Genomic DNA, 12054 nt, shown 5'->3' with positions numbered 1-12054 from the left:
GGATTTATTTTTACTGCTGTCACATTTAAATCAACCTGAGTGTCATTTCTCTTTAGTTCTGATCTCACTGCTGAGCTGCACAACAAACCAAGGTCAGTAACCTTCTTCTGTCACAGTTTAAACCTGACATGAACTAAACCTCACTAAGTGTCCTTTTTTAAGCTTTGTTGTAGCATGACATGATAATCATACATCAATTGATCACTGCATCCTGCTGAATATTTAACCCTCATAAGTATAAATGAAGTATAGTCAAATAATTTATTTTATGCACATAATATTCCATAAGTCTTCTTCACAGCTCGTCTGACTGTGAGTCCCAGCAGCTCTCAGTTCTTTAACTTTAAAAAGAGACATGCTAGCTGCTCACCCTGTTTACAGCCCTCGTGCTAAGCTAAGCTAATCAAACCACATTATCACTCAAGCTCAGGGCCCAGTCCCAGTTAACACTTTCCCAGTCTGAACTGGGACTGTGTGTGATGCAGAGAGGTGGAGATTGGAGGTCTTAATTGAACTACGAAGCTTGTAATCATGTTTCCTGTTGTTTGAACTGTGTGTTTGTGTTCAGACTTTAAATCAGAGCCAGACGTTGCCTACTCTTCACTGAAGTAGTCCACCAGTCCAACCACTGTCCAGTTGCTGTTCGCTAACTGGTCCAGACCAGAGTGTGTTTACTTGTTTAAAAAAATGTGTTTTATGTCTTCTATCACTGAGCTAGACTTCTATGACTCAAAGGTAACATTCTGTTTTCAGCTGGACTCTTTAAAGTGTTCATATTGCAGGAAAAATCGGTGACAGATATTTAAATAAGTTCATATGATTTATTTGTTTAGTAATTTTGGAGCAATTTTTATTTTGTTTATATTTTCTTGATTTCTGCAGTCTTAATAAACGTTTGTCTCACTTGGGTTTCTCATTTGGTTCTGTGGTTTTCAAAAAGTCTCAAATGAAAAACTTGATATGTTACAGTTTGTGTGTGGCTAACCTTCAGTGACACTCTTCTGTGCAAAAAACGATGAACATTGAACCACAGGTGCAGACTAAAAACAGCAGGGGCATCATTCAGTGGCTGTACGATGCGCAGGAAAGCTTCAGTACAGGATATGTGTGTGTTTGAAACTGAAGAGTCTGATCTATTTATCTCTCATAGTCACCTAAAAACCTGTGAGCAGAAGCTGATATTATTAAATACATTCACATTTTTATTGTACAAATGAAAAAAAAATCTTTGGTAACATTTATTGTTTCTCCTGCATATTAAATATCTCAGTGAAGCTTGAAATTGCCTTGAATGAACCTGTCTGTTACCATCTTCTAATAATCCTGAGTCTTACATCAGTGAAGCTGCTTTATAAATGTAAATATAAAAATTTAACATCTACTAGTTAGCCATTGAAATGATTTGTATTAAGGTTAGTTTTCATGTAACTCATAAACCAAACAAGAATTTTAGAAACTAGAAGATGTTACAAATCAGTTTTTTTATGGGATTTTCATTAGAGTATGTCAAACACATGAAAATCTTATAACGGGATAGATGGGAGCCTAACCACATATCAGGTTTTCCAACTGGTCACACCTACAGATCATCTGCAAGCGTCAGTCCATGGAAATTCCTGCCTGACCTCATCTGTCCATCACCATTGCAAACAAGAAGGGGCTCAGAACAGATCCTTGATGTAATCCCATTCCCACCATAGATTTGTCACTCCAATCACTGACCTCTCCACTGCTATGCTGTGTTCATGCATGCCCTGCACCACCCTCACATACTTCTCTGGCACTCCTGATTTCCTCATGCAGTATCACAGTTTTCTCTCTTGGAATCATCTTGGTGTCATCCTAGACAGTTCGCTTTCCTTTAAATCTCACATCCATTCTATCTACACAACATTAACAGATTACGTTCTTCTCTTTCCACCCAGTCTACGTCCATTCTTGTCCATAGTCTCGTTACCTCCTGTATTGACTATTGTAATTCTCTCTTGCATGGTCTCCCCCAAAAATCCCTCCATAAACTTCAACTGGTTCAAAACTGCTGCTCGCATTATTACCAGAACTCCGTCCCACCAGCACATCATCCCTGTTCTTCAGGAAATTCACTGGCTCCTTCTGAAATTCCGGATAGTGTACAAACTTCTTCTGCTCACCTCCAAGGCCATTCATAACCTCGCTCCTACTTATCTCCTCTGCCCACTCACTTCGATCTTCTATCCAGCTTGCCTGTGCCTTCCTTCCACCTCACCACCATGGGAAGCAGAGCTTTTTAGCTGCTCTGCTCCCAGGCTGTGGAACTCTCTACTCCCAAATATAAGAAACATTGATTCCCTCCCCCGTTTTAAATCCCTATTCAAAACCCATCTATTCAAATCTGCATATTCACTGTGAACCTATTGTTTTGTTTAATTTTTATCTTGTGCTTTTGTTTTCTTATTTTCTTCATTGTCATTTTCTTTTGTGTTTATTCTATTGTAAGTGCCCTTGGGTGTTTTGAAAGGAGCTTTCAAATAAAAATGTATTATTATACTTTTTCTTGATCCACTATAAGGAATTTTATCCTAGCGTTCCAGTGAGTGGGGTTAAAGGAAGGAAGCTGGCAGGTGAGTCAAAGAAGATTGGATGACATGGAAAGTGTTGTTCCTCATTTTTCAGAGCTTGAGAGAGACATCATTGCATTGAATCTTTATTTGACTATATTAAAATAGTACAACAACATGGGAAAAATGAGACATAAACAAACAAACAAAGGAAAAACAAAGCAATAATAATTATAAAATAACTTGCATGTCAAAAGGAGTAGGAAGAAGCATGAACTTATTTAATCCCACTCTCTTTCCCCTATTTAGTAACTAATAGTCTACACTTTTTTGCTGTTTATTCCCTGTCCATCAGAAATTCTTCATTACATCACATGCTACATATATATATATATATATATATATAATATATATATATATATATATATATATATATATTATATAATCCATAGGTCCCTCATCCTATTCATGTAGCCCCTTCCGCCGGGGTACTTGTGTAGTAGCATTCCAACAACGCCCTGTTTTCGTTCTCTTGCCCACCGATGCCTTTCCAGTTCCAGTAGCCCACTTTTCGTCAGGGTGCCAGAAGGCAACATTGCAGACATAGAGGACAGTTACAAGTACATGGGGATCCCGCAGGCGAATGGGAACCATGAAGAGGCCGCTAGAAAAGCTGCAACCACCAAGTACCTGCAGAGGGTCAGGCAAGTCCTGAGGAGTCAGCTGAATGGTAAGAACAAGATCCGGGCCATCAACACGTACGCCCTACCCGTGATCAGGTACCCTGCTGGGGTAATAGGCTGGCCAAAGGAGGAGATAGAAGCCACTGACATAAAGACAAGAAAGCTCCTTACCATGCATGGAGGGTTTCACCCCAAGTCCAGCACCCTGAGGCTGTACGCTAAGCGGAAGGAAGGGGCCGGGGACTGGTGAGTGTCAGCACCACAGTCCAGGATGAGACAACGAACATCCAAGAATACATTGGGAAGATGGCCCCAACTGACCGAGTGCTCAGTGAATACCTCAGGCAGCAGAAACCCAAGAAAGAGGAGGGAGACGAGGAACCATCATGGAAGGACAGGCCCCTGCACGGTATGTACCACCGGCAGATAGAGGAGGTGGCTGATATCCAGAAATCCTACCAGTGGCTGGACAAAGCTGGACTGAAAGACAGCACAGAGGCACTAATCATGGCAGCACAAGAACAAGCTCTGAGCACAAGATCCATAGAGGCTGGGGTCTATCACACCAGGCAAGACCCCAGGTGCAGGCTGTGTAAAGATGCCCCAGAGACAATCCAGCACATAACAGCAGGGTGCAAGATGCTAGCAGGCAAGGCATACATGGAACGCCATAACCAAGTGGCCGGCATAGTGTACAGGAACATCTGTGCCGAGTATAACCTGGAAGTCCGAGGTCAAAATGGGAGATGCCCCCAAGGGTGGTGGAGAATGACCGAGCTAAGATCCTGTGGGACTTCCAGATACAGACGGACAAAATGGTGGTGGCTAACCAACCGGACATAGTGGTGGTAGACAAACAGAAGAAGACGGCCGTAGTGATCGATGTAGCGGTTCCGAATGACAGCAATATCAGGAAGAAGGAACACGAGAAGCTGGAGAAATACCAAGGGCTCAGAGAAGAGCTCGAGAGGATGTGGAGGGTGAAGGTAACGGTGGTCCCCGTGGTAATCGGAGCACTAGGTGCGGTGACTCCCAAGCTAGGCGAGTGGCTCCAGCAGATCCCGGGAATAACATCGGAGATCTCTGTTCCAGAAGAGCGCAGTCCTGGGAACAGCTAAGATACTGCGCAGGACCCTCAAGCTCCCAGGCCTCTGGTAGAGGACCCGAGCTTTGAAGGATAAACCGCCCGCAGGGGCGTGCTGGGTGTGTATATATATATATATATATATATATATATATATATATATATACATACATACATATACATATATAAAGGCTTGCTTCATTTATGGGAGGAGCTGAAATGATGACGTCCGAAGCCTCGCTGCCCGGCTGTACCACGTGACTGGTTCATGAAGTGGTTCGAACTTTGCCGCGAGATATGACAGCGGATATAAACCCCTCAGACTTCATTCAAAATGTGGGTGTTTGATGGAGAGTTGCGGTTAGTGAGAGTTTGGAGACAGTTTGGAGGTTTATGAGAGTGAGGAGAGAAAGTCAGGAGAGAATGGAGCCAGCTAAGAAGAGGAGGATGTCCTCCGCTGTGTGGGAACATTTTGATCTTATTCCTCCCAACAAGGTATGTAAATTTCTACATTTTCATAATACTGATGGTGCAATACAATTTATGTTAAGCTGTCTTGACTTTTGTACAAGGTGAAGTGTTTGCTATGTGCCAGGGAGCTGGGATATAAACAACAACACCTCATCCATGCTTAGGCACTACAGAGCTTTGCATGAGAATAAGGGGAACACCGATTGTGGAGCAAGACCAGGTGAGCCATCAAATGCCATGATAATATAGCATGCAGTAATGTTACTAAATATATAACAATATTATACAGCTGTTATAAGTTACGTGTGTGATATTTATATCTGTGCTTTGTCTTTATTGTCTTTCCTCAGGAGAACAATCTCAAATAGATGAAGACCTGGTTAGCATGGTGATTGAGGACTCCCAGCCATTTAGCATTGTGGAGGACAAAGGATTCAAAAGATTTGTTAAATCATTAAATCCTAGCTATGTTCTCCCCACTAAAAAGGTCATAAAAGCAGTGAAAATTTAGTTTTTACAGAATAAAATGTGAACAGGCAGGACTGAGGCTCAAAGCCTCAGTGTGTAGCTGTCCATACCTCAACGTTACAAAAGCACAACCACTGTCCACACCCCAACCACACCTCACCTCACAGTAAATGATCGTTTCCATTTTAAGCATTTCCAAATGATCATTTTCCATACTGCCACTATAAATATACACAGTATACTGCATCACTACAATATACATGTTTTACACACTCCTTTTGTTGTTGACATTTACAGGCTGTGTGCAAAAGGCCACACTCTTCAAATTCATGCCAACTAAATTTTTACGTCCAGTAGGTGTCCTACTAGAGCAAATGAAGCTTCATGAAGCTTTGCGCTGGGGTGAACCAATTGGGATGAAAAGCTTCAGTGCTTCATGAAGCTTCATCTGCCCATCACTACCCCACGGGGTGAGATCTTGCGTGGAGCAGCAGATTGAGGGAGATCAGTGGTTTTGTATGTCTTCCAATTTCTAATAATAGTCTTCCCAGATTCAGTCTTCCCAGCATGGTGCAGGGCTACAGTTTTGTTTCTGGTGTCCTTTGACAACTCATTGGTCTTGTCCATAGTGGGGTTTGGAGTGTGACTGTCTGAGGTTGTGGGCAGGTGTCTTTTATTCTGATAATGAGTTCAAAACAGGTGCTATTAACACAGGTAACGAGTGGAGGACAGAGGAAGCCTCTAGCAGAAGAAGTTACAGGTCTGTGAGAGCCAGAAATCTTGCTTTAGGTGACCAAATACTTGTTTTCTGCCATAATTAGCAAATACATTCTTTAAAAATCAGACAATGTGATTATCTGGATTTTTTTGTTTCTCATTTTGTCTCTCGTAGGTTGAGGTGAAACCAATGATGAAAATTACAGGGCCTCTCTCATCTTTTTAACTGGGGAGAACTTGCACAGTTGGTGACTAAATACTTTTTGCCCCACTGTACTTGCTAGTCCTGTGAGAAGCTTGCATCTCTGAAGTAAATACACATTATGAGCACAGACAGGCCGAAATCTTGATTTTAAAAAAGTTAGAAACATAACTAAAACTATGAGATTTCCGCTGTTCAACAAACAGTTTACTTGAGAGCAGTCCTGAAAGTCCTGATGAAGACGTAGCATCACTGAGGGGTTCAAAAGCAGCTGAGTGTTTTTTAATTTTGAAAACATAATTTGTTTTGTTATTTTATACTCTGTGCAGACAGCTAAAAAGCGTATTTACCAAAATATTTTCTGTATATTGAGAGTAAAAATACATTTGTGGCAAAATGACTCATCTGAGCCACGTTCCCACCACAAACTCGAGTTTTGATTTAACAAAAGGGTCCTTTGTTTAGCACGTGTCATTCAAAGGGAGCACAGTGGTACAGTTCAGGGATTAGGGTCAGTTTAAAGGTTTGGAGGAGAAGAGTGAGGAAAGGGTCAAGGTTAAAAAGTGGCATGGAGACTAGCTCAGCTACACAAAGCAGGAACATGTATAAACCTGCAAATGAATTTTAGCTTGAATGCTGATTTTATTGTCACTTAATGATGTTTTATAAGTGATTACTTTCCTTCGAGTACCTGAATAGAAACTGAGAGGCAAGTTGTCTGTAAAACATGAGAACAAGATGCATCATACTGTCCTTTTTTTAAATCTTTGAGCATTCTTTGAAATATCTCATGATTTCTACTTTTTAATACTTCTCGTGTTTCCATGTAAACAAATTACTGTTTCCAATGGATTCATGATGCAAAAGCAAGACAGTTATATAACATTGAGTAAACATCAGGTCTGCAAAAACAGAAAAGAAAAGTTGGAACTTAGTTTTCTTGTTTATTTAAGTTTTAATAGGTTTTATATAACAACAATAACAGTCATCTCAAAGCATTTGTTTTTTATGGTATAAACACACTTTCGGAGTGAAAAGATGGACGTGGATGGGGAGAGCTCGAGTAAAAACAGCATCAACAGATCAGAAACTTTCTTATAAAAGAAACCAGGAGGCTCATGGGTATAGAAAAAACATGAATCCCATAATCTTCATCATTGCTAACATTACATTCAAAGTGGACATGTGCAGAGGAGGGAATGGGAATATACTGGGCCAAAGATGTTGAATATGGAGCTGCCAGACAGCAGGAAAAGAGGGGGCATGCAGAGGGGTGGTGTTCCAGAGGAGGATGCTGGAGACAGAGCGAGATGGAGGTAGGTGATCCGCTGTGGTGAACGGGAGCAGCTTAAAGAAGGAGATGCTGATGTGCTCTTTTACAGTGCAATTAGTGCTTAAAAAACATAAATAAATAATAGCTTCATACAATAAACTTTGAATACTCTGAATTTGAACTATTTAAACTGTAAGTACAGCTCCACCTCGCAGCATTCTTTTTAAAAATATGAGGATTTCCAGCTGGTGTTCATGAAGCTCATCGAGCAGACAGGTTTTTGTTTTTTTTGGACTGTTTTTCAGACATTTTACAAATAATGCTGTTATTGAATGTTCAAAACTTTAAATCTGAAAATGTTTGCTGGACAGATCGTTGATGTTTTGCCACCAAAGAAAAAAGAAAAGTTAAGCAATTATTTAAAATTTCTTTTTGGATGAATAAATCCTTAGTTTAAGTTCTTTAGCGTGCCTTAAAGAACAGGTTGAAGTCTTTCCCAAAGATCCAAATACACAATGTGATCATTTCAGTCAACACTGAGTAGGGATGGGTACCGGTATCCGGTGCCATTATGGCATCGGTTCTGACATAAACGGTAGACATAAACCAGACTGAAAAGCAGCGCACATTTCGGTGCTTTATTTTTCCTGAGATGTCATACACTTTGGATTCTAGCCAATCATTTTACGTTTCCGAGGATAGTAGGCGGGCCCAGGTACGTACGTTCTTTTAGAGCAGAGCTACAGATTAAAAATGTCCAAGGCGAAGCGGTCAAAAGTCTGTCTGTACTTCACAGCAAAATATGCAAACTCAGCAGCCTGCAACAAGTGCTTTAAGCCGATACTGTGATACTGTCAAAGGAGGTAACACCTCAAATCTGATGAAACACCTGGCGACGCAAAGCGTTTTTTTTAAAAGCCGAGAAATGCGCCGTATTTGATAGCTTGCTGCGAGACCTCACACCGAGCACATCTACTGCGGGTGGGTTGCCTGTTATTGGACCCGCAGTTAGCAACATCCCCCAAGAACACGAAGAGGAGAGTCCTGGCCCCTAGCCCTGCCAGTGTAGCAGAAATAATGACGGATGATGATGGCAGCAGCAGCCGTTCTTCTCTGCGTGAGTAGCTAATTTACGTTGAGTAGGCTAACCACGTTATTACATTAATGCATGTAAGGTGAGCTAGCAAACATCATCATAGCTACATGCGGCTGTCTTCTTGTTTGATGGCAGATACTCCCTTCACCCTGGCCAAAAAGACTAAAATGACCAAAGAAAAAGAGGAAAACAGCTAAACATGAGAGGTTTTGGACAAAGTTTGTGTTCTTTCCATTGTTTAAGCACTGCTTCCAGCCAAGAGTGATACCATATATGCCCCATAGCTGCAGAAAAGGCTAACATTGTTATCTTTTTACAAAAAACAGCTGAACATGAGAGGTTTTTGGACAAAGTTTGTGTTTTCCAGTCTTTAAGCACCGGTTCGAGCACCGTTTAAGCACCGGCACCGTTTCAAAAATACTGGTTTGGCACCGGTATCGGATAAAACCTAAACGATACCCATCCCTAACACTGAGAAGCTGTTTTTACTCCATTCAGGAGTAAAAACCTCAGAGGCATTTCAAACATGCTTCAATTCATTACAATCAATTCTGTGGTGATGTTTTTTGCTGCCATATTTTCTATACATCAAAAAACTAACAATGGCAGCAAAAAGAAGCACAGCAGAAACAGACAGACCAACTTTCAGAACAGGTACATCCTCCTTCCCTCCATCCTCCTTCCCTCCAGCCTCCTTCCCTCCAGCCTCCTTCCCTCCATCCTCTGTGTCTCCTCCTGTCTGACCTGCAGGAGAGAAACAGGTGTGAGGTGTCAGCTGTCAGGTAGGTGATGAGTGAAGAACAGAACAGAATCAAACTGCTGTCAGACATTATCTACTGCACTCTGATCACATCACTCAGACCAGCTGCTTTCTACAAAGTCTCATCAACAACATCTTTAGAAACAAACATCAACAAGCAGGAAGCAGCTTCACCTCTGATCACACACACACTCAACTCTACTCACTCACCTGGAGGATCAACAACATGAAGGTTGATGGTGCTGCTGATGGATGTCCATGAGAGTGTTTTTCTCACAAAGACATGACACTCGTATGTTCCAGTGTCATTGACCGTCACATTCTTCAGAATCACAGACACGTCTCCATCCTTCATCTGTTTGTCCTGCAGATCCACCCGGTTCTTAAAAGATGGATGCTGGTACTCTGGAATAGACAGATTGTCCTGGTACAAAAGGACATATTCTGACTCCAGATCAGCTCTGCTCCATTTTACTACTATGTTGTTGTTTGGAGCTCGACATGTCAGAATGACGTTGTGTCCAGACTCAGCTGTGACGTTTTTGTGGTCTGAAAAGGAAACACAGAGCAGAGAGGTTACAGATGAAAGTTTGATCTGTTCACTTCTACACCAGCCAATCAGCAAAGAGTTGTACACACTGGGTTCAGCACATTAGGCTAAATGTTCATCACACACACACAATATGAACCTGCATCTGTGAAACAAACTGTGTCCTGATTGTTCTCACATTAAGAAATGAATCAAACAAACATGTTGAGGTAGTCCGACTCGAATGTCAAGGAAGGTTGTAGCGAAGCAGACTACACAGAAATTTCAGGTTTGCAGACGTGAGCAATTTATTTACAATGAACTCCGTTTAATGTGTAACTTAACAAAACTTTCCCCAAAAGTAACTCGATTAACAAAACCCATCAGTTCATGGACCTGGTAACACAGCTCACCTCTCCTCTGAATCTGGCTTTAAATAGGGCCATCAATTTCCCTCCAATTAGCCCAGCCTGTACCTCTCACTTAAACTGAGGGATCTAAAACTCTACACAGATGATTAAAAAGACACAAAACCTCCTCACACTTCTAATTGACACATTTACGTAAATAAATGTCTCTATTTACAAAAACAAGATTCAACAAACCCCTTCAGAACTTGAAACAAACAAAATGAAGCATTTCTATGGAAAAAGAAACCCCTCCGCTTGATGTCACATCAGCAGGACTTAAAACAACAAAATGCTAGGCAGGCGTTTTCCACCTGCACACCAGTTGGTGGCAATAATGCACCATTTGCACCAACCGGCAATAAACCCTATACAGAAGAAGGCGGCGTTTCCCACACGAAGACTGGAAAGAAGCAACAAAGTATGAACAAATGACTTAATCTGTGATGAAATAAAATATAAAGAAACATGTAACTGGGTATTTGTCTCAATTTGCAGAATGTTTGTTTTGCCGGCAACAGACAAACCCGGGATAGTGAGTGCAGCAATGTTACTCAACAAATGGCAAATCAAAGCAAATAAATAGAAACAGAGAAACGTGCAAAAAAAAAAAAAAAAGGTCAACTCACATGGGACAAAGGGAGAGCATTGCAACTGCTCATCCACTTTGTCACAGCACCTAATAAAATATATGACATATTTGTGAAATTTCATGTGTTATTAGCCTTTATCTGTGTGCACAAACTTACTAAAATGCTCTCAAGGTGATGATGAGCTGTCATGTCAGGCATTTGAAACAAACATACACATACCTGCATATACTGTGCCTTGAAAAGGTTTTCATACCCCTTGAACTTTTACACATTTTGTCGCCTTACAACCACAAACTCAAATGTTTTCACTGAGTTTTTCTGTGACAGACCAACACAAAGTAGCACAAACTTGTAAAGTGGTACAAAAATGATACATGGTCTTTAAAAAATAAACAAATAAAAACTCTGAGAAGAACTTTTAATCAATGAATCAATAATAAACCTTTACAGCAGTTTGTCCATGTTTATCTGACACCACTTTAAAGTTAATACAGTAATAAAATCTCTTCTCTTCACAGCTTCATTATACAAACTGTTATGTAAACGTGTGTGAGTCTAAACACTAACATCCACTTTCTAACATGACAGAAGAGGTTTGGTGACAGCTGAGACCTGCGTCCTCTCTGTGAGCAGCTGAAACTAAAGCAGCTCGAACATCTATCAGCGGGTAAGAAATAGATCGATAGGATTTTAAAATCAAACTCACCTGCCCAGGTAAAGCCCACGAGGGAGACAGACAGTAAAGTCCAGCAGAGCGACGGAGATGTTACAGCAAACATGTTTCATTAGGCACATTCAAAGTGCACGAGTGAAGTAATGTGGGAGTGTGGAGCCGGCTGTTTTTGTTTTTTTCCTTTTTTCATGCTTCACGTCCGCGCTTGTTATTGGATAAGCCTGCTGTCAATTATTCACTGTTTCGCTAACACTGGCTGCCTCCCCGGTAGACGAGTGAGTCCTCCCAAAGGCGGAGTCACTCCCAGAGGCTCCGGTGTCAAACTAACTTTAGTGAAGTGAGCCGGAAACGCAGCTAGAGGTTCCACACATATCCACTGTACAGTTGTGACTCACGGCTTCAGGTTTCCTTAAAGTGCCCGCTACAGCATTGTTTGATAGACATGAAGAAAATCTTTCTTTTATGTGAATTTAAGATTAGCAAGTAAACAACAGTTAGCTAATAAACTTCATGACATCACACTTTAATAACATAATGAAAATCTAATATGTCAACAGTGAA

The sequence above is a fragment of the Astatotilapia calliptera genome, unplaced genomic scaffold (genome assembly GCF_900246225.1).
Source record: "Astatotilapia calliptera unplaced genomic scaffold, fAstCal1.2 U_scaffold_1, whole genome shotgun sequence".
Classification (NCBI taxonomy): Eukaryota; Metazoa; Chordata; class Actinopteri; order Cichliformes; family Cichlidae; genus Astatotilapia; species Astatotilapia calliptera.
Note: the sequence above shows the minus strand (reverse complement) of the source record.